Source organism: Anabrus simplex, chromosome 3, assembly GCF_040414725.1.
Source record: "Anabrus simplex isolate iqAnaSimp1 chromosome 3, ASM4041472v1, whole genome shotgun sequence".
NCBI classification, from domain to species: Eukaryota; Metazoa; Arthropoda; class Insecta; order Orthoptera; family Tettigoniidae; genus Anabrus; species Anabrus simplex.
This window is the reverse complement of record NC_090267.1, coordinates 426,766,610-426,786,388: the sequence shown is the minus strand read 5'-3', so window position 1 is coordinate 426,786,388 and position 19,779 is coordinate 426,766,610.

Genomic DNA, 19,779 nt, shown 5'->3' with positions numbered 1-19,779 from the left:
AAGCTGCAATTTTTATCTAATAGGCCACTAGGCCATGACCTAAGATAGCAATTTTTTATTTCTAATTTCTGTAATTAAAAAAATAAACAAGTATAACAAGTTGTAAATTAAATTATTTTTGTTTTGGCAATGAAACTGTTGAGAGAACAAGAGAGGGATAAACACACAGAAGGTATTTGTTTATAATTCTCTGTAATCTAGTTCAGTTGTTGAAAGTGGAATTTGTCTTCTTGTTTCCAATAATAGTATTAAACTGTTATAGTTCCTACTTTATTTATATTTTAGTGCTTCTTAAAATTAAAAATTGTTGATGATGATTAAATACTGAATTATAATAATTAGTAAGTAATGGAAAGGAGATATTGCTTAATTCATATTGATACATATTCAAACTGCATTATTATGGTACAGAATATGCAAAGAGCTATTTTGATTTTGTTCTTGCTGGGGCTGTACCTTAATTAAGGCCACGGCCACTTCCTTCCCATTCCTAGGCCTTTCCTCTCCCATTGTCGCCGTAAGACCTATCTATCATGACACCGTTAGCATAATAGGGAGCCTCAGGGTGCAGTGAAATTAACAGTATTACAATTCCTAATTGTACAAGTTATTAATAGTAAGGAAACCCACTGTAATTTAGTATTATTATTTTTTTTCTTTAGTGTTTCATCCTCCTGGTTATGGGGTCCGCTACGTGGATCTGCTTCTCCATTTAGTTCTATCTCGGACCACATCTGAATAAATATACTCTTTCTTGAGGTCTTTATGTAGTGTGTCGGGCCAACACTGCTTAGGTTGTCCCTTTGGTCCATCTTGGCAATTGTGTCAGCTACTGATCACAGAACATACCCAAACCATCACAGACAGCTCTCGCACATTTTCTCGCCAAATCATTTCCTGATGCTGTTGTTGAAAGTGTGATCTAATTTATGTCTTTTTTTCTTACAATTTGTTTTACGTCACACCGACACAGATAGGTCTTATGGTGACGATGGGATGGGAAAGGCCTAGCAGTGTGAAGGAAGCCACTATCTCCTAGTTGCAAGTTCAAAGCTGCGTGCTCTGAACCGCACAGCCAACTCGCCTGGTAACTTAAGATTTGTTCCAACACGATGAGAAACAGTTGTAAACCACATGCGCACTAATGAAAGAATGTTCCAACAGACTGTAGACTGTTCATGAACCAGTTTGCTGACTGGCAAAGCAATTTGTGGTGAGCTGTGCATTGTGGTCCATAGCAGTGAACAGTTGATTGGTTATCAACATCTGGTAGGAGCACACAACACGTTAAATTCAAATAACAATGATAAATTATGATATTGAAGGCAATTCTGGTGCTTTTGTTCAATGCAGAATCCAGTGAAGATGATCTTCTGGAGATATATTACAATATCCCAAAAGCAAAAACTGAAAATTATTTAGGCAGTTTTTAAAAACTTGTTTGCAGTTATGTTTAAATAATATTACATGCCAACCTTGTGGTAGCCCCTTTCAGTACTTGCTGGAATGGGCTAGTGATTCACACAACTGAGGATCTCCCAGTCGGACTGGAGGACAGGTCGTCCTTTCCAAGTATTGTTCTCGTTAGCTGGCTTACCAGTGAGTTTCTAGGAAATGCAACAAAAATGTTCCAACTCTAACCACGTTGCAAAAATTCAGGTACACATCATCTGAGCTATAAAAAGGGAGGCTAGCCACGAACAGTCAGTCAGAGTTGGACTCCCGTGGTGGAGTCAGTATTGGACTCAAAGCCAAACCAGAATGGTTAAACTAATAAAGTCAGTGTTGAACTCGGAGTCAGCGTTCAAGTCACTGTGGGACTCAATGTGAGATCAGTGGGTGGATTTCTACAACAAGGTTCAGGCCATGGTTTCAAACCATGGTCACGGTCTGAATCCCTGTGTGATTTCTACAATGTAGTCTGACCATGGCTAAGGTTTGGTATGATCATTGACATTTCATAGTGCAATATGCCTTAAAACACAATAATGATGGTTGAAGAGCAACTGTGCAGCACATAATTGTCGTAAGTATATATTACACTATTTATGATTTAACATAGTCTTCTGAAAGTCATTTGTTTGGATAGCTTCTTCACAACACTTTGTAATGTTTGTTTCTCTTATGTTGCATTCTCTATATGTAATATTCTTCTTCTTATTATTATTTTATGACCACATAGGATCACTTTAGTCAGTCCGTCATTCAGGTCTCTTTGAAGGGATTGTTCAGGCTTTGCGGTCCTCCAAGTACTTCTTCAGAAGCTCCGATCTTCATGCCCTTTCCTCAGTTGAAAATATGCGTGTTGTTGGTTTGTTTTGTGTAAGGGTAAAGTGGAGGTTTAGGGGCCGATGACCTTCGATGTTAGGCCCCTTTAAACAACAAGCATCATCATCATCAAAGTGGAGGTTTGTACTCTTTGAGTTTTGAATTCAATTTTAGCTTATTTGTGGTGTCTTCTGTTGTAAGGCGTATTTCTTTCAGATCCTCTCTTACTTCTCTGATCCATTTACATCCCGTTGTAGTATTGTTTGAGACGAGATTGTGTTGTACTAGTTGTTTCAGAAGTCTCGAATCCTGCATCCTCATGATATGTCCAAAGAATCCCAGTCTCCTCTTATGCATAGTATCTGTAATGGGTTCTAGCTCTTTGTACAGGACTTTGTTAGGTATTAACCGCCACTGTCCATCTTTCTGGTATTTTTTGTTGATGCAGGTTCTTCCAATCCTCCTTTCAATTTTCTGAAGTCTGTCAGTCTTTGATTGTTTATTCAGGTGAAAAAGTGTTTCTGCTGCATATGTAGCTTCCGGTTTTATAACTGTGTTGTAGTGTTTTATTTTTGCATTTATTGATAGATATTTCTTTTTGTAGATACCCCTGTTAATTTTTGTGCTTTAGCTAATCTATCTGTTCTTGTTTGGATTGAGATTTTTCATTTAGGTTATGTGTTATTATTTCTCCAAGATATTTAAATTGAGTTACTATTTTGATTTTATTACCATTTATGGTAACTTCTTTTAGTTGTGTTGGTTTTTGGGGCATAATTTCTGTTTTTTCAAATGATATTTTGAGGCCAATTTTATTTGCAATGTTTTGAAGTTCTGATATCTGGGTTTTTGCTTCTTTTATGTCCACTGCTAGCAATGCTAAATCGTCAGCGAAACCCAGGCAATTTGTTTTGATTTTTTGGCCAATCTTTATTTTGGGGGGACATTTTCTAAACCATTCCCTCATTACCATTTCTAGAGCACAATTAAATAATAGTGGTGAGAGCCCATCTCCCTGCCGTACTCCAGTTTTAATTTCAAATGTCTCAGATGTTTCACCCCTAAACTTCACTTTTGATTTGGTGTTAGTGAGAGTCAATTTTATCATGTTTATTAATTTGGGATGTAGTCCAAGGTATCTTAAAATTTTGAACAGAGATTCTCTATGGATGCAATCATAAGCTTTCTTGAAATCTACAAATGTTATCCGCATATCTCTATTTCTTCTCCTGTTAGAGTCCATTATCAACTTAAGACTCATGATCTGATCAGGACAGCTCCTCCAGGGTCTGATATTCTTCTAGTTCTTTCTCAAGTTGTAAACTTATCCTATTAAGGATGATTATTGAAAATATTTTGTATGTTATGTCTAGGAGCGAGATTCCCCTGCAGTTATTAGGGTCAGTTTTGTCTCCTTTTTTGTGCAGTGGGTGAATGAGGGCTGTTGTCCAGTGTTCTGGTAGTTCTTCTTTAATCCAGATAGAGACAAGTTGTTGATGGAGGGCAACTTTTGCTGATGTTCCTGCATATTTCCAGATTTCCGCAAAGGTCCGATCTTCTCCTGGCGCGTTGTAGTTTTTTAATTTATTCAGAGCTTGGTAGACTTCCTTTATTGTGAGGGGGATTGATGTTTTCTGGTGGTGTTTTTATCGGGGTGTTGGTGTCCAATTGAAGGAGTTCTGTAGGTTCCTCACAATTTAAAAGCTTCTTGAAATATTTAGCCAGAATTTCTGCATTGTCTTTATTGTTATGAGCCAGCTTACCATTTTCATCCTTCATCAGTAGGGTCGGGGATTCATATTTTTGGAGCTGCTTTCTGAAGGTTTTGTAGTAGTCCCTTGATTGAGTTTTATTGAATTGTTCTTCAATTAACTGCAGTGTGTCCTTATGATGTTGTCTTTTTATTCTTCTTAAGACTTGGGTAGTTTCTTTTCTCTGTTTTACTAGATTTTGATAGGATATTTCTGTTTTTTTGGGACTGATGTAATAGCCATGCCTGATGTCTTTTCTCCACTGTTTCATCACATTCACTGTTCTACCATTGGTGCTTTTTACGTGGTTTAATTGGAGCCACAATTTGTTTAAGGTTGTGTACTAAGTCTTCAAGTTTATCTGTGCTTTTTATTTTTTCAGTTGCTTTCTGGTAATTTTTGTTGTTGATTAGCTGGGTAGGATCTATTTTTCTTTTAGTTTTAAGGGCTTGTTTTTGATGTCTCCTCTTGGGAGTGAGTTTAATTTTAACTACGTAGTGATCTGAACCTGTGTCTATTCCTCGGGGGACTTTGACGTTATAGATCTCTTTGTGGTGGTATTTGTCCATGCAGATGTGATCCAGTTGCCATTCTCCTTTAGTGTAGTCAGGGTGTTTCCATGTTTTGAATTTTTGAGGTTTCCTCTTAAAACATGTAGATTTTGAGACTAAATTATGGTTTCTACACAGGTCAACTAGTCTCTCTCCATTTTTATTTGTTTTCTTGTGTGCTGGCCATTTTCCGATGATGTCACGGTATTTTCTTTCTCTGCCTAGTTGAGCGTTGAAGTCGCCTATTAATAATTTTACATGGTGTTTGGGGATGTTATCTATGGTCTGGTCCAATAGATCCCAAAATTCTTCTGTTTCCTCATGGTCTTTTGAGGAGCTGTTTTTATCATTAGTGGGAGCATGGGCATTTATTATAGTATAGATTTTATTAGATGCCTTTAAGGTGAGCGTTGAGAGTCGTGGAGACTGTTATTTGAATTCTTGAACTGAGTTTATTATTTTAAGGCACTATTACAAAGTGAAAGAATGAGGTTAGGAGCTGTCAGTGAATCTGTATTATACAGGTATTTCCATCGTGGTTATCACCATGTATGACTGTGTTGCTGCTGGTTAAAATATGTAGGCTTTTCTGAAATGAACATTAATCAAATATCTGTCTACTGCTTCATGTCTCACTGTAATATAATATCTTTCTTCTAAGAATCAGTATCACTATGTAGACAAGAATTTTTCTCTGGTAGCCAAAATACCTCATTCTGTTGTAATTTTAGTACCCTGGTTTTGTTATATTTTCTTTTCTTTTACTCATCAGGAAGTTTTTCTAAATGTTACATTTTCTGTATGAGGATTGGTCAGGAGACTTATTATACACATATCCCAGTAGTTTTACCTGTCAGGCTGAGTGGCTCAGATGGTTGAGGTGCTGGCCTCCTGACCCCAACTTGGCAGGTTCAATCCTGGCTCAGCCTGGTGGTATTTGCTCAAATACGTCAGCCTCATGTCGGTAGATTTACTAGCATGTACAATAACTCTTGCAGGACTAAATTCTGGCACCTTGGCATCTCCGAAAGCCATAAAAGTAGTTAGTGGGATGTAAAGCTAATAATGTTGTTATTATTATTATTACTAGTAGTAGTTTTACAGGAAATATACTGGTGTATTTTGTCCGGCTCCATGGCTAAATGGTTAGCATGCTGGCCTTTGGTAACAGGAGTCCCGGATTCGATTCCCGGCGGGGTCGGGAATTTTAACCTTAATTGGTTAATTTCTTTGACACAGGGGGCTGGGTGTATGTGTCGTCTTCACCATAATTTCATCCACATCACAACATGCAGGTCGCTTACGGACGTCAAATCAAAAGACTTGCATCTGGCGATCCAAACTTGTCCTCGGACACTCCCGGCACTAAAAGCCATACACCATTTCGTTTTTTTACTGATATATTTAACAGTGTTTGTTTTCAGGAAGATGGCCAAGTTCAATTCTTGGGTGTGAAAATTATTGGCTGAAATATGTCACAATTACCACATCCTGGCAGACCTCTTCTTCTATTGTGCATTTTGTTTGGTTTCCCCGTGGGCCTTCTTGAAGACGAAATTGGAATATTCCTTCTCTAGTTGAACCTTGAAGATTCCAATACTTCATCACCAGAGATATAAATACAGGGCTACCACGAACAGGAGTTGTATTGGAGTGCTGAGTGTGGTGAATGTGTGACTATATTTTTAAAGCCAGTTCATTACATGGCATTTTAAAGCTACTGCCAACAAAACTTTGGCTGCTCCTAACATGAAACCTTATGTAGCTGCTTCACTGGAGTTCAGCCACTACAACTATTGGGATTTCAGAAGCATTTCCTCTACTGAGAGTCCATTAGCCTCCCGCAAGGGTTCAACCGCCCTAAGCTGTTGACGCTTGTAGGGAGTCAGCTTATTTCCTACCACCTGATGGTCTACTCCATACCATAACAGAATGAATCTGGCCAGATATTTATTATTACTATTACTTTGCTCCTGGCCAACTGTGGACCATATGAAGTAATTTCATGATTTTCTTCCTCTCATTACCTTCCTTCTTTCCAGTAATTCTTTCACTGTGTTTCCTTCATCCAGATGGATTTCCTTTGCTTCTTCTTTTTCTACTGGAACCCTCCAAACACATTTTCTGAAAATAGCTCTATCTAATATTATTATTTCTGTTGATGAAAACACCAAGTTTCTTGATGCCAGAGTGGTACAGTGTCCCAAGTGTCACATCCATACAGTAGCAATGTGATGATGACTGCTTTATACACCTTTCAAACCGCGTACGCACAATTGTGTGGGTTCATATTTTATTAATGTCTGAGCTTATTTGACGTTTTCTTGGTGCTAGACCAGACTGCAGTGCTTGTGTGGGACATGTAGCATGTACTTTAATTGTTTTTATATTGCGCTTGACCACCAGCGGGCAGGAATAAGAGTTTAAAAATACTGTTCATCGGCAAGATGGCGGGAAGCAGTAATGCCTAAAGTAAGTATTTATTTATTGCATTCATATTAATCTAGAAGCTTTACTGAATATCAGAATATAATCAATGAAGTATGTAAAATGTTTAGCAAATGTAAATTGTGAACTTACACCATTGTACGTAATACCATGAGGTTTTGAATGTTGATACGCACAATTGTGCGGGCTAGGTTTCCCTAGGCACCAAAAGGACTGTGAAAGCAGAATTCATACTCTACGTGAGAAATGTAATGTATAAGATTTTAATTGTTTAATACGTCGAGTGCCATGCGACCCCTTACGGGTACGTGAGAGTAGTCAAGTTTTTGAACTTTACGTCCCCATATGGGGTCGTGCGTTTGTTCTAAGTCAAGAACTGTGCAAACCCATTTGGGTACGCAGTAAGTACATGTTTCGGAGATGTATAAAGTCTCTTCCTGCCATCTGCTGGTCGTCTATTTAAAGTATGTGCATAGTCCACCTTTCATTCCTCAATTCCTGTTTTGGCGCGACCCATATGGATACGTCAAGAGTGCTTTGTAGGGTGACAAAGTCATTCTCTATCTTGCGCACGGATTGTTTATGTAAGTGTGCAGTGCTGTGAGTTTCCTTTTCTTTTTTAAGTCGTTATGAGTAAATTGAGCAGTAAAAGACTTAGTGCAGACAGTCTGAACGATATACGGTATCGAACAAGTCAGACAATGATGATTTAGATGAAGTATATAGTTACAGTGATTTTGAACCCAGTACACAGCAAATATCGATCTTGCACATTCAACCACATTCTTCAGCATACACTTCCTCACTGTACTCCAGGTTTCCAGCCAGCTGTTGCAACAATTATGACTGTCTTCAATGATATAGTCACTGGTTTCCCATGTTGCACAACCATCGCTGCCAGGTTCTCTTACTCAAATTGAAAGTTATACAAACAAAATTATATACTCATTCAATATTCCGTAACTACTAATTCTCTTATAATATTATTCTGTTACATCCTAATTTACCAAATTCACATGATTTTCACTACGTTATATAACTACATTTTATATGAAAATTTTCTAACCTAAAATCAGAAGATCGACATTTACAAACATTTCCTGACCTGAAATCGGGGATCGTTCCTTTTTACGGCTCCAGTATGAACGAGTTAACATATCTATCATAATTAACAGCATATAACGCTTCCCTGCAAAGGAAAAGGTAAGTATAACCGAGCGTCGGGACAGTAACTACTGTATAAGTGCGACCCCATATGGGGGCATGTGTACGTGTAAAATTCGTAATGACCAGTACGACCCCATATAGGGTTGCAATATTTTACCTAATATACATAATAAGTTAACCTAATATATCATAAATACATCCTCATATCAGCGATCATTTGCTTGGTTAAGCCTGTGAACATTTTGGCACCAGCGAGTAACTCAATGTTATTAGCTCACGGCACTAGACGGCAATCCTATGAAATTCGGTCTGACACTCAACGTGTTAAAATTGTTCCACACTGTAAAATAGAATATTTGATCATGTACATGTGTATATTCACATGAGCTGAGCTGAGTTTTTTAATTTATTTTTTTTGTAAGGAGTGAATTACAGTAAGTTCTGACATGCACAATTGTGCGGCTTCTGTTTCCCAGACGATGGACGATAGTTTTTATTTTGTAAAATAAATTCTAAAAACATGTATTTGAGAGCATTTTAGTAAGTTTTCGATGTACAAACAAAAATTCACACCTCCAGTTTCCTTTCAGGTCTGACAACAAGGTGCTGCCGCCAAAAGGGCTGTAAAAGAAAAACTCGTCCTCAGTATAGAAAATGTAATGTTTACTTGTGTTTGAACAAAGATTTTAATTGTTTTAAATTATTCTGCACTGTAAAATAGAACGTTTGATCACGTACATATGTATATTCACATGCATTGAGGTAATTTTTCTTTTTTGTAAGTAGTGAATTAAGTCCTAACACGCTCAATTGTGTGGGTGCTTTTTTCAGATGTTAATTTTTATTTTGTAGAATAAACTAAAAATATATGTGTTTAAGAGCACTTTAGTCCATTTTTGGTGTGCAAACAAAAATTCACACGGCCAGTTTTCTTTCAGGTCTGAAAGGGATACACGAGTTTGATATGAACTGGTAGATCTTTATTCCTGAAGACCTGGTTGGATGGCTGACCAAATACCAAGTGGACAACAGGGAGTAGTAACACTTCATTCTACATTCTCCCAATTCAGAATGATTTTAATATTTCAATGATATCCAGCTTATACTTCTTCTTCCTGATACGTTTCTGTTTATGCAGGTCATTCACAGAGCCTCTTCCAATCTTCTCTTTTTTCCCCACATTCTATCTGGTCTTCTTCCAGATTCTGTCCATTCAGAGCTCTTCTTGGTAATCTTTCTTGTCCCATTCTTTTGACGTGGCTGAACCATTTCAGCCCATTTCTCTCCATGGCTTCTTTTAGAAGGTTGATCTGCAGTTTCGTTTGGTTTCATTTCTTATCTTGTTCCTCCTTGTTTTACCCAAGATCCCTCGCAGAAAGTGCATCTCTGTCGCTTGTAATCTACTCAAATCTTTTTTTGTCCAAGTCCAACATTCTGCTTGATAGGTCAATATTGGCAAATAAAACAATTTATATATCATGATTTTTGCTTTGATAGGTACTTTCCAATTTCTAATTATGTCTGATACACAGTAATACAATTTTGAACAATTTCCTATCCTCTCTGAAATTTCTTCCTTGATGTTTCTTTTCCCAGTTAGCTTACTTCCTAGGTATTTAAAAGCATCTACTTCTTTAAGAATTAATCCACTATACCTAACATCCTTCATTTTTTGTTTTTTCTACTGATTTTCATTACTTCATTTTTCGTTAAACTTATTTCCACACGTGCTTTATCAATTGCCCTCTGTGAGGTATTTAGTTGTTCTTCCAATTTTTGTTCATTTTCTCCCCAGTCTTCTTCCAGATTCTGTCCATTCCAGAGCTCTTCGTGGTAATCTTTTTTGTCCCATTCTTTTGACGTGGCCGAACCATTTCAGCTTATTGTCTCTTCTTTTTCTACTGAAACCCTCCAAACACCTTAACCCATTTTCTGAAAATGACTCTATCTATTATTATTATGCAATGACACAGTAATGTTATTTAAGTCCTCACAAAGTGCTTTATTGCCTTTTTTAAAAATTGGTACAATAATTGCCCTTGTCCAATCATCAGGAATCTCTCCGTCAGTCCATACTATCCTCATTATTCTATACAGCCACTGCATTCCAACAGGTTCTGCAGCTTTAATAATTTCCACTTATACTAATCATATTAAATTTCAGGATGAAGTGAGACCATTCTCTGATGTAGTCCAAAGAGGTGTAATGAAAATTACATCTGTAATCCAAGTATACCCTTCCACTGACGAGATCTTCTTTTGGTAAACTCTCTAGCATTGATTGCTCTTTCCTTGCAGAAAAATTATTTTCTCACATCTGTTCTAGTTTCAGATCCTCAAAAATACACTTTGCTTAAATGAAAGCAATTTATTCTCCTCTAGTATGCGTATGATTATGTGGAACAGTTCACACTGTGATTCTTAAACTATGGTCTATATTTCTGACACTGGATTCTTGAAACAGTCCTTCAACAATGTCGATGGCTTGTCAATGGAGAGGAAATATGACTTTATTGGTTCATGCATTTAATTTATCCCCTTGAGTGCAGGGGACAACCAGGGTGTTTCTGAGATTTGCTTGTGTTGTTCTACTGCCCAAACAGTCAAACGATGATTAGAACCCACAACTTCATGATCTTGTGAAACTTGAGGTCACCTCAGATGCTGAGGGTCTTTCAGAATGTGGGTCACTGTATGTTAATTGTTGGGGGATCTGGGAGATAGTGGGTTCAAACCCCACTGTTGGCAGTCCTGAAGATGGTTTTCTGTGGTTTCCCATTTTCACACCAGGCAAATGCTGGGGTTGTACCTTAATTAAGGTCATGGCTCCATCACATGTTGTAAATTTAATACTTTTCCACATAGCACATGTTGATGAATAATGCAATGTAATTTAAGAGGCACATCAGTATTTCCATTAGTAAATTCATTTCTTATTCTTCCAGTTAATCCAGTTAATCCCATCATATTACTTGCTCCATCTGTTGTTATATCTGCCAATCCAACCCATCCTAAATCGAGATCCTTCAATGTTTCAGTCAGTTGGAGAAACAAATCCTCCCCTGTTGTAGTTCCATGGATGCTTTTTAAAGAAGTCAGCTCCTCAGTTATTTCACACACCCTGTCAATGCCACAAATAAAAGTTAAAAGTTGTGCTGTATCACGGACATCATTACTTTCATCCAAAGCCAACGAAAAGCACTTGAATGATTTTGATTTTTTGCTCAGTTGTGAGCACAAATTAGTTCCAAGTTCTTCTTGTCATTGTGTTCCACGATAAGCTGATCGAATTTATCAGTATTTCTTTCCAGGACACATTTCTTCTAGTAAAGAAAGTATACAGTCTTTCACAAACTCATCAAAAAATGATTTTCCTTTCACGGCTTTAATACTTGCATAACTTAGTCACTTTGTAGCTTGGCTTACCACCTGTTTCTGTGAGCGTTATACCCAGTTTGGTAGGATGTAAATTTCTTTTGGAGTGCTTGTGTTCTGCCTCCATTCCATTTTGGTTTACGGCTTTTGTAAATGTAACTTTCTTTATTCTTTCTTCACTTTTGTGGCTATGTAACGTGGGCCTTTTGCCTCTGTTTTCTATGGATCTGTGGATCCTCTTTGTAGTCTGAATCGTTGTGAATAACGAAGGTATGAACTGCTTTTCAAGCCATGTGGTGTTGCTGTACCCACCATTAATATAAATTGCTGGCCCATTTAACAAGTTCAATGCTGAGGGACCGGATCCGGCCAGCGTTGCCGTGCCATTTCTAAGCAGTCAGTCTGAGCTCAGCTCTTGACGAAGATACATTGTATCACAGTTAAAATTGAAATAATAAATAAAGAGGTTCAACCTATTCAATACAAAAGATACATTGTATGTCGTACGCACTTGAGTAGTAGTGGCGTGATATATTTTCGCTCGTCGTTCGTATCTTTTGGTGATATTTTATGATTGTGGCAGTAGTGGACCTATATGTTTTAACTTTGAATTATATTTGAATTGTTTTTATTGTGAGTGTGTGATGGCTCATTGTCATATTGATTTGTCTGCCAGTGATGATGAGTTTACGAGTGAAGGAAGTGCTGATTCTGAAACGGAAAGTTTGGAAAGTGAGGACGAACCGGAACTCAACCCAGCCTGGTCAAATTGAACATTCGGTTTGAAGAATATACCATTTAGCAAAGAAAACAAACTGCTAGTGCTGATACCAGGAGAAAACAAGCCAATTGACTGGTTTCTATTGTTGTTTGATAACAATTTTTTGGAATTTGTTTGTTGTGGGACAAACAATTATGCGTTAAGAGTTGTGTTGTGGGCCAAGCACAAAGGAGAAATCGCGCATTACGAGATGGAATGGTGTCGATGTCAATGAACTAAAGACATTTTTGGATTTGCTGATTCATACAGGAACATTGTAAATGAGCAGACTCCAAGATTATTGGAAAAAACACAAGCTTTTCAATGTTCCTGCGTTTCGACAGTATATGAGCCGGGATCGTTTTCTACTTATATTACGATGCCTACACTTTTCCCCGGCTAGACCTATCAATGATCCCAAACCCCAGTCATAAGACAAGCTGGAAAAGTTGAGACAAATTATTGATTTTTTTCAAAAGTAAAATGTCTAGCATTTATTGTCCTTCACGGAAACTGTTCATTGATGAAGCTATGGTACTTTGGCGGGGTCGCTTGATTTTTAAGCAGTACATAAAGGGGAAATGGCATAAAACTTTATGCTCTAAATGAACCTGAGGGCCTCACTTTCAAATTTATTGTGTATGCCGGAGCCAACGACCAGTTGTCTGGGAAAGGACACTCGACAAATGTGGTCATGCATCTTTTGGAGCAACTTCTGAATAATTGCCATGCCGTCTTCATGGACAATTATTATAACAGTTTTGCCCTAGTGTCTAAGCTGCTGTCAGAAAAGATACAGTACAGGAACACTCCGAGCTGACTGGCAGCACAACCCTCCAATTGGGAAGACGACAATACTGTCTAAAGGTGGAACTATCGCTCAGTATGCTGAGGGAATTATGGTGGGCAAATGGAGGGACAATGGAGTGGTATAATACATTTCCTCGCAATTTGAGAACACAATGGTCACTGTTACAAATAAAAGGGGCCAAGAAAAAGAAAAACCCTTGCCAATAGTGCAATACAATGCGCTCATGAAAGGAACTGATCAGTGTGACCAACTCAAGGTGTACTATCCTTTCGAAAGGAAAACCTTTCACTGGTATAAAATTTCTTTTGTCCACAGCATTCAATTGATGATCTTCAATGCTTTCCACTTATCCGAAAATGGTTTTATACCACTTTCGCCTACAAATAGTGGAATCACTTCTGCCACCCCGTCAAGCAGAGCTAGTGCGCACTCCTCTGAGAAAGAACAACTTACATCGGTTGGTGAAAAATGATGAGCGTGACTCAAAAAGAGGAACCAAATGCAAAACGTGCAGGATCTGCAATAAAGCGGGAAGTAAAAAACAATCAACATTTGTCTGTTCTGGCTGTCCAGATTTGCCGGGGCTTTGCCCGGTTGGATGCTTTGACAAGTAAGGCCTACCACAAAGAAATGTAAGTGGAGCAAACAGTGGATGGTGGGTGGAGCTGTAAATTATTGTACATAGTGAAAAAACATCATTAATAAAGCTAAATGTGGTTTTTACAGTTTTCCAATTTATAACATGTCATAAAGAGTAATTATTGTAATACATTTCATTATAACATAAGATTTTCAACATAATAGCGATCAGTGGTGTAGCGCACGGTGCTGAGGGTCCGAATCCGACCCACAGACTTAGACATCTTCAGAAATTTTAATTTAGGCATGAATCATCCTTATAGGCACACATTTGGATTTTTGACAATATTTGGTAAGTTTTATATCATTTTTTCATTTTCAGTTTTTGGGAGTGGGAATGTGTAATTTGCATAGCAGTGAACGCGTTAAGGGTGTTTCGGCAAACTTTTGTAACTGAACTCCTGGGTTTGATACTGATATGTAAAAGTTCCAGAAGTTACGGCTTTTCATGTGTGGCATTAAGCTTATCTATAAAATAAAAATAAAAAAACTGTACAGGCTAGCCTAACCCCAAATATGTGATGATCTTGTAAGGGTCAGAATACTCTAGTTGTGAAATTGTAAGGTTCTGAGCTTTCATTCTCATCTGTTATAAATGATTCTGAGCTTTCATGCTCATCTGTTATTACTCTGAGCTTTTGTGTTCATCAAATATGTTATCCTGAGCTTCTGAGCTTGATGTCTGTAATAATCTGAACAACCTTTGAGCTCCTTTTGTGTAGATTGGTTCAGAGCTGACGGGCTCCCGTTTTGGTGTTTATGAGTTACAGTATGTAAAGATTATTGAGTATTTATGCTCAACTTGTAGTTGTCTGAGCTTTTTGCTCTCTTTCTATATTGTATATTAGCTTGTTATATTGGTGTTGAATTTATCCCACTGAAAAAGAGTAAAATACAAATTTCTCAAACTTTGATTTATGCTTTGTCCAGCCATTCACCCCTCACACTTCCTTCCCTCTGTGAACCACAGGTAAGTGTAACACACAGTACAGAGTAAGTTATATGAAATATTCAGTACTATGACAACAATTTTACAATAAAAAGTTTAAAATAGGAAATATTCACAGTTGCTGCCCTGTAGTATACAAATTTAAAGGTAAACACATTTATCTCCATTAAATTTCTATCTCCCATTTTGACACATGCACAATATGCTTTGCCTGTTCAACATTATACCAAGTTACTGACAAAAGAAACAGTTGAACTTCTTCCCTTGAAGCAGGCTACCCATTCCTAAATTGGAGCGAATCTTCACCTTCTGGGCTACTCCAGTGATGAGTGTGTAACTGAACAAAATGTATACTCAAAAATTGAGTAACACATGCTGTTGTATAGAACTTCAAGTTTTTCATGAGTCATGACATTCTCCTCCATTCTTATGCTGTTTTATAGGACCTCAAATTTCTCAAGAGTTCTGCTGAATGGTCAGCTTACTGGTCTTCATTTCAAAGGACTCTGGCCTGGCCAGGCCAGGGATCTTAACTTCATATTGTAACTTCCTCTGGCTCGAGGACTGGATGTTAGCATTCATCTTAATACACTTCTCTTCATCTACATACCCCACTACCAACCACCACAGGAACACGCAATAGTTGTGAATACCGTATTTACTTGCCTATAGCACCCCCCACCCCACTCCCAACACACACTAATTTAAAATTATTTTAGAGGGGAAAAAAATCGGTAACAAATCTTTCAAATAACCAGGCAGCAAGTGCAACATTTCAGTTAATGGTAAAACCCATGCTTGTCCACCACATGTGCATTGGCCTTGGCAACTATTTCCACCCTACCCTAGATTTCTCATAGGCCTTCCAGCTTCTGAGTCCTGCAAGTTATGTGTGGGGATTTTGTTTTCCTGCAATTTCAAATGTTAAAAATGGGGTGTGAGATATACGCGGTGGCGAGTTACATGCAAGCAAATACGGTATTAATGTCATATTAAAATATTTTATAAAAGTCAGTCGGTGTTAGAAAAAAATCCAATTCTTTGTCTGAATAGTTAGCACTGAGGCCTCCGGTTAGAGGGTCACAGGTTTGATTACTGTCCGGGACGGGGATTTTAACCACGTCTGATAAATTCTTCTGGCTCGTGCACCGAGTGTTTGTATTTTTTCCAACACTCTCTTCTTCATATTCAGAGAACAGTCCACACTGCCAATCAACACAGAAACACGCAATAGTGATTACATGCCTCCACATAGAGTTGGTGTCAGGAAGGTCATCCGGCCATTAAACAGGGCCAAATCCATATGTACTACACAGTTGCATCCGTGACCCCACAGGTGTGGGAAAAGGAGAAGAGGAGGAGGTGGAAGAAGAAGAAGTCTGTATTATTATTATTATTATTATTTTACGCACACATTGGAGCACTTTAATCAATCCATATACATTTAAGTCTTAAGAGTATTAACTACAAATTTGGCTTATGTTTCTTCTACTGCTCCCGGAACTTCTTCATTCTTTCTGACCTGGCTGCCCTTTCTTTGTCAGTTATGGTGTATCGTTTGCATGTAAACATTTTTAGTTCAAGTCTCAAGTCTCTGTTTCTCAGGATCCTCTTCTTTTCTCAGTCTTCAATTTGCTGCATTGTCAAGCCTAATTCATCTAAGACTTCTTTGAACCAGTTATTCTTGGGTTTACTTTTTCAAAAGTAGTTGAAAAGATGTTTCACTAGCCTGGTTTTTGGTAGTCTTGATATGTAGCAGAAAAATGCAACCCTCCTTTTCCGCATTGCACCTGTTATTGACTCAGTTTCCTGGTATACAATTTCATTAGGTAATAATCGCCATTGTCAATCTACTTGATGTTTTTTTGTTTATGATTGTTCTAAGTATTCTTCTTTCTGTCTTCTGCAATTTATCTGTTGTTGATTTGGTGTTCAAATTGAATAGTGTTTCACTAGCATAGGTAGCTTCAGTTTGTTTTTTTTGCTTTACGTCGCACCGACACAGATAGGTCTTAATGGCGATGATGGGACAGGAAAGACCTAGGAATGGGAGAGAAGCCACCGTGGCCTTAATTAAGGTACAGCCCCAGCATTTGCCTGGTGTGAAAATGGGAAACCACGGTAAACCATCTTTAGGGCTGCCGTCAGTGGGATTCGAACCCACTATCTCCCGGATGCGAGCTTACGGCTGCGCGCTCCTAACCGCACCGCCAACTCACCCGGTAGCTTCAGGTTTAATAACAGAGTTGTAGTATTTGAATTTTGCATTTATCGAGAGAGATTTCTTCTTGTAGGTTGGCCAAGTGATACGTTGTGCTTGTTTCAATTTAGTTGTTCTATTTTCTACTGATACTTTCTCGTTTAAGTTCCAAGTAATAATCTCCCCAGGTTACTTGAATTTATTTACAATCTTAATTTGTTTGTTGTTATTCAGTGTGATAGAAGTCTGTATTATAACAAAATAATTTGTATTTCAGGCAGTTGCCGCATGACATCATTGCAATGCTGCACAGCCTTGAACTCAGCTCCACGCTGTGCTTTATTGCTGCGGCACATTGCCTAGTCGTGTGACCAGTCAGCTGCAGCAATGCATGAGGGGGCTTGATATGAAACTATAAAAGTCCTAATACAACATTTTGCATTTAAAAAAAAATAATTGTTTATCCTGCAACAGTAAAATTTGCCATTACTTAAAAGTGATAAAACCTGAAGCTTTTTCTGCTTCAGACGCTCAATTTACATCATAAAAATTTAAAGGAACAACTGGAGATTAAAAGAAAGGAAAATCATGAGAAAAATCTTGGGGCCAAGACCCAACTCGTAAATGTATTTAAAAAACATATAAACTTACTGATACAATGAGACTGTGATGAATTCAATATATAAGCCACTTGGAAAGAATTAATAACAACAGACTTATTTATCAAATACACAAATTTTTGAAAATCAACCCTACGAGATCAAAGTGGTATAAGTAAGTAGAGAAATACCTCACTGAATTGGACCACCAAATCTGCAGGATAAAAATGTAATCAGGAAAATTGTTCACACAAGGGGATTTGAGGAAGACGAGAAGAAACCAACACGACATACTTAATTGGAAGAACAGAAATTACAACAATCGATGAAAATGAAGAACTACTGGGCATTCGTGCAGAAGAAAAAGGAAATGTAAATACATAGCTATTTTGTCGGTTGATTTGAAGATGTTCCTTTTTCTGCTTTCATACTATGCCAACCTAACCTATATTGCCATATGTTAAATTATCACTTATACCCTCCCCAATTTTTTAAAGAAAATTAGGAAAAAAAAAAGCAGGGGGCATTCTAGGTGAGTAAATATGGTACAAACCTCCACATAGAGCTGGCACCTGGCTGTAAAATATGACCAAATTCACATCAAGTGAAAGAAAAGAAGGAACGACAAAACTCAGCTAAACTACTAAAATGTACATATTTAAAATAAAACTACGAAATATTTTCTCGACTATGCCCGATGTGTCAATTGGTAATTATTACAATATAGTATATTTTATATTATGATCTGGTCAACTGCTTACATACAAAGTTCTCTGAAGACTTTGATTCAGTTGGTCTAGGGCAGGGATGGCGAACTTTTTTTTTTTTGCTATTGGCTTTACGTCGCACCGACACAGATACATCTTATGGTGACGATGGGACAGGAAAGGGCTAGGAGTGGGAAGGAAGCGGTCGTGGCCTTAATTAAGGTACAGCCCCAGCATTTGCCTGGTGTGAAAACGGGAAACCACGGAAAACCATCTTCAGGGCTGTCGACAGTGGAGTTCGAATCTACTATCTCCCGAATACTGGATACTGGCCGCACTTAAGCGATTCGACTGCAGCTATCAAGCTCGGTGATGGCGAACCTATGCCACGCGTCACTAGGTGACACGCGAACACGATTTCAGTGGCACATCACATGAACATAATATTATTTTATATATACGTCTTGCACTGCAGACAATACATATAAAGTTTCACGTGTAAGAAATAAATATCGAAAATCTAAATACTAGTTCCATTCGGACGTGCAATATGGCAACACTGCTACACTGATAGGTCCGAAAGTCAAGTGAGATAGTGTCGTTTTCTGGTGGTTTTGTATACGGACATCGCAAACATGTTTTCGGTGCCGAAAAGAGCAGAAACTTAACAAAGGTGGTGACCGTATTTTTCAAGAACTCTGGCCAAGGGAATTTGGACTGATAAAATTATGTGTTGCCTGTGTTCGAAAACAATTGTATCCCCCACATTTAATGTAAAGCGCAACTTCGAGACTGATCATTCGAATATCTGTTCCATTTCAAATGAAGAAAGAAGAGAGTTCGTTTATCGAACATTGCACAAAACAAATTCTTTTGGATCATCTTTTCGGCCAAGGAATAATATCAGTGCGGCTGTTTCCATCTCTCTCACTGCATAGTACAGCATGCATGGGAAACCAATTTCTGATGGTGAGTTGTTGAAACAAAGTTTCTTATTGACGTCCGACATTATTTGAAAACTTCCCTTACATACAACTAATAATTAACAGAATTAAAGGAATGCCAGCCAGCTGAACTGCTGTCAAGGATAGAATATTAAAAATGAGTGAAGAAGTTTCGGAGCAGTTGAAAGCTAATTTGGATAACTCCCACATGTAGCAGTATGTTTTGATGAAAGCAGAATGTGACCTTACAAAAAAGGATACCTGTTTTTTTAAATTTTCCATTTCGTTATGGAAATGTGATGAGGGAGAAATTAGTTTAATTGTTGAGCATACAAACTACAACATGGAATGATAATGAAGCTAATTAGCACTTTTGAATTTTGTATCTAATAACTATTTTTTTACAATTTTTTTACGTTGCACCGACATAAGATAGGTCTTGTGGTGAAAATGGGATTGGCGTACAAGTGGGAGGGAAACCACCGTGGCCATAATTGAGGCACAGCCCCATGGAACATGCAATCAAATGTATTTACCAGATATATGTATATTAAATAAATAAATAAATAAATAAATGACATATTATGAAACATAATCGGGAATTTATAAA